Genomic DNA, 4487 nt, shown 5'->3' with positions numbered 1-4487 from the left:
CCCTCTTAAGGGCAAAGGTAACTCAGGTTCACTGATACCAGAATGCCGGTCCTCTCCTGACCCTTTAATAACGGGCCCTACCATTAGGTGCTAGTGGACGGGAGGGGGTATGGAATTGTGAACTAACCTACGTAACCTATAATTTCTTTCTGTGTTAGGTTATCCTGACTTTTGAACAAGAATTTTCTAACCTTATCCAAGGAGCCGTAAAAGTAAACTTTGTTGCTTTAGTTTTGTGTTGCCGCAATTTTATAAGGACGAGGCGATCTCACTAACAAAAGAGGAACAGGAAAAGGAAGCAGGAAGCGACTTCCTCAAAATACTAAGTGGCTAGAAAAGGGAAGAATTGACCTGGTGTCAGAACCATTGCTATACAAAGTGAGGATGGCACTACGTGCTGCGGTCTGTGCTGTATTTCTGCTGTCTAGCTTGCAGGCTCAAGTTCTGGGCGAACATGTCACAGAAATACCGGAGGATGTGTCAGTTGGCAGCACGGTGGTGCGACTGGGAGATTCTCTTGTTGCCAGTCAGGTTAGTTCTGCAGACGATGGGGCGTTTTGGTCAGTAAACATCACCACAGGTGACGACTGGGGACGGTTTGGGGTTCGTGCTGAGGACTTGGCGCTGTTCGTAGCGGCTCCGCTGGACTACAGGACACAATCACGGTACAACCTGACAGTGGAGCTGACACACACCGGGAACAACAACGTCTTGTACGTGACCCTCGTCATCCTAGTCACAGACGTGCCTGGGTACCCGCCATTCTATAACAAACGGTGTGAAACGCCAGTCCTTCCGCATAAAGACAGGGACGGGGACTATGTCTATACTGTAATCAGTAGTGACGGATATTATGCTTCCGTAGATGGAAAGATCTTTGGGTGGTATGACGAAGACTTTCTTCAATACTTTTCGTTTAGAAACAACGCCGTTAACTTGGTCTTGAAAGACGAATGTTCTGCAAGGTTGTTCGTTAGGTTAAGGACACTACGTGGAGACCAGGTCATATTCTCATCCGTGCTTCAAGAGCAAAATCAAACTGGTAGAGTCGAACTTCAATGTCGCAACCAAGAGTTGAAGTCTAAAGGGAGGATTACCATATTGGACACTACTCTCGATAACGACTTGCCTCAGTGGGTAGGAAGTGGCAACTTCAAGGTAGACGAAAATAACCGCTATGTCTTTGCTATAGAGTTGAATGAGATATGGTCCACGTCATCCTACTGGATTCGATGTGGCGCCGATCTCACGTTCGATGTCGGGCCAGTTCTGGCGGAGTGGACATTTCAGTACAACGTGACAGGATGTCCTGAGGGCCGGTACGGTGTGTACTGTGACAAGAACTGTGTGTGTAAGAACCGTGCCCGTTGTCATGACTTTAACGGTGCCTGTGAGTGCCGCCCGGGCTGGAGTTGGAGGCATGTGATATTCCCTGGCCCGAGGTCGCCATCCGTAGAGACACCTGGCGATTCAGTCGTGAAGTACATCGGTACCAATCTGACTTTGACCTGCCTTGCTCCACATATCCTCGTGGCAAATATGACTTGGGCTTATCAAACAGGAAAATCAAGTAACGTCACAAAATTCATCGAAGAAAGGGCAGTCCAGAACAGTTCTATCAGCTTCCAGCCGATCCAAGAATCAGCTAACGGCAAATATAGCTGTATGGTACAGGCTGAAGATGGTCAAATTTTCAATGCGACTTTCATACTGAACGCCACCGAAGGTCGACCCAACTATTATGGAGAAGTTTGCAGCCAAGTGTGTGACTGTGAGTACGGAGGGACGTGTGACAGGTGGGCGGGGTGTCTGTGTCCTGCAGGCCGTCGTGGAGACAGGTGTGAGCACGAGTGCGCACCTGGCACATTTGGGAGGAACTGCAGTGGGATGTGTTACTGTGAAAACAACGCATTGTGTGATCCAGTCAATGGCAGCTGTATTTGTGCTGAAGGACAGTCGGGGGAGTTTTGTCACGAGTGCTTACACGGCACATTTGGTAGGAACTGCAGTATGAAGTGTAACTGTGAAAACAACGCCTTGTGTGATCCAGTCAATGGCAGCTGTATTTGTGCTGAAGGACAGTCGGGCGAGTTTTGTCAGAACCCCTCCATTCCTGAGAAGAACCAAGTCGTCGCTGTAGTGTTGGCGTCCGTTATCTCTACCATTGTTCTCATCGCCTGCATCGTCACTGGAGCTCTTGTAAAACGGAGTCGCCAACAAAGACCAGAGCAAGCAACAGCGGACTTGGAAATGACGCCAGTCATAGAAACCCTTTCGTCATGGGAAATAGATAACGAGGACATCCACTTCGAACACATGATCGGGGAGGGAGAGTTCGGCCATGTCGTACGGGCAAGACTACACGTGCCGGAATTAGGCTACGAGGTTCTGGTCGCCGCTAAAACTCTCCGGCATGACCGCATGACGGCGTCTGCTGTCCGCGACTTTCACCGCGAAATGGACATTCTCGCGAGAATCCACGAAGACAAAGAGGGACACCCGAACGTGGTTAAGCTTTACGGATTTCTGACCAAGTCACAGCCTCAGTACATCCTGGTAGAGTACGCGAGCAATGAAGAACTACGCCGGTATCTGTGGACTTTGCGTGAACAGTGCAAGATCACCGGGGATAGGAAACTGTTAGAGCGTCTCGGTTTCGCTTGTGACGTTGCCTGTGGGTTATCGGAGCTCGCACGTCTGAAGATCGTGTACCGGGACATCGCAGCTCGTAACGTCGTCATCAGTGACAGGATGGTGGCTAAGATCGCGGATTTTGGACTATCGCGTGATGTGTACGTGTCGACGGCGTACAAACGCACGGACCAGGGCGGGGAGGAGGAACTGTTGCCGCTGAAGTGGATGGCCGTGGAGTCGTTACGGGACGGGGTGTACACGTGTGAGAGTGACGTGTGGTCGTACGGCGTGCTGCTGTGGGAGATCGCCAGTTTTGGGGAGGAGCCGCGCTACGCTGGCGGTCCCATGCACCCGGACGTCTGCACACTACTGGAGCTGCTGAGGAAAGGCGTCCGTCTGCAGCAGCCACACAACTGTCCACTGCAGGTGTACCGCATCATCAGGTCATGTTGGATAGTAGACCCCCCCAAGCGGCCGACGCCTGACGAGCTGCTGCGGAAGATTGACCTGCTGAGGCCGCAGAGACAGGCTGTACACCCGGGCAATCACATTCGATAAGGGGTTCTCTTATACCTACATATAATCGTAATAACACTTATGATATTTGGCTAGACATTAACTTAGATAACCATAACACTATCATTGCTGTACTTTCAAACAATGATTTCGTCAGTCAAGGCCATATACACATGTATAAAGCATCACCTTATATATGTATAAGGAAATATGGATAATACAGTATATCATATTATAAGAATCATTATACTTTATAAGGATATTATAATTTATTACAGAAACTACAGATAATATTCTGAACATATCAAGGAGGGACTGCTGAAATGACACATTTGATTAAACATTTTCAAGACGCGCTGTATAAGGATAATTCGCATTTTAACAGAATCATTCAAAAGAATCATTTTAACATCTACTTAAAAACAATATCTTGATTTAGAATTGCAGCTGTTTATTATAGTATTCTGAGATATCATATAGAATCTATTTGTATTTTCTTTGCGCTTCATAATAAACAATAAATCTACATCATTTTCCACTGAGACAAAATGCTTCAAGGTCATAATCCTGTCATAAAAATCGTCGTTATATTTTGCCATGAATGATATACATAAGTTCAACCTAATGTTCATGTGTCGTTTTAATTTTTTGTGCTAGGCTATTCTGATTATAGTATTTGGGCATCAACATTGGAGCAACCGCAAACGGATACGAGGGAAGGTTCAAAGGCATCCAATGCAATTTCCAGTGCGGCGATCCAAAAATTATCTGGATGGGGAAATTTATGTAATATTGACATACTACAATTTGTTGTACAACTTCACAATTACATTTTTGTCATTATTCCAAATACTTGAAGGTTTGGAATAGCTCAAAAAAGCAACTTGAATCCCTTAATTATTTTTGGTACAACCAATAAATAGCTAGAACCAGCCTATGATAGGAAACAGCAACCGTTTTCCTTTTTTTTAATAGAATATGAACGCCTGATATGATATGGCGTCTTATATTGCGGTGATCCATAATCATGGAGCATCTATCTTGAATTGTACCTTCGCGTCACATTTTGCCGTCCGAAAACATGATAATCATAACTCGGGTCTTGACACTACATGTACCTCAAAATTGTTAGATTTTTAGCCCCTATTGACCACCTGCTTTGGTCTGTGTGTGTTTGCATGTGAGTGTGTGTGTGTGTGTTTGTGTGTGTGTTTGTGTGTGTGTTTGTATGTGTGTGTATGTGTGTGTGAGTGTGTCGTGTGTGTGTGTGTGTGTGTGTGTGTGTATGTGTGTGTAGTGTGTGTGTGTGTGTGTGTGTGTGTGTGTGTGTGTGTGTG

General features: G+C 46.3%; 1 pseudogene; it reads left to right on the top strand.

The window, feature by feature from the left end:
* Positions 1 to 334: 334 nt before the first annotated feature.
* On the top strand, positions 335 to 3417 carry LOC109484827 (annotated as a pseudogene).
* The last annotated feature ends 1070 nt before the right edge of the window (positions 3418 to 4487 follow it).

This window comes from Branchiostoma belcheri, unplaced genomic scaffold, assembly GCF_001625305.1.
Source record: "Branchiostoma belcheri isolate BF01 breed outbred unplaced genomic scaffold, Haploidv18h27 scaffold70, whole genome shotgun sequence".
NCBI lineage: Eukaryota > Metazoa > Chordata > Leptocardii > Amphioxiformes > Branchiostomatidae > Branchiostoma > Branchiostoma belcheri.
The sequence above is the reverse complement of the archived record's forward strand: the minus strand, read 5'-3'. Positions and strand labels throughout refer to the sequence as shown.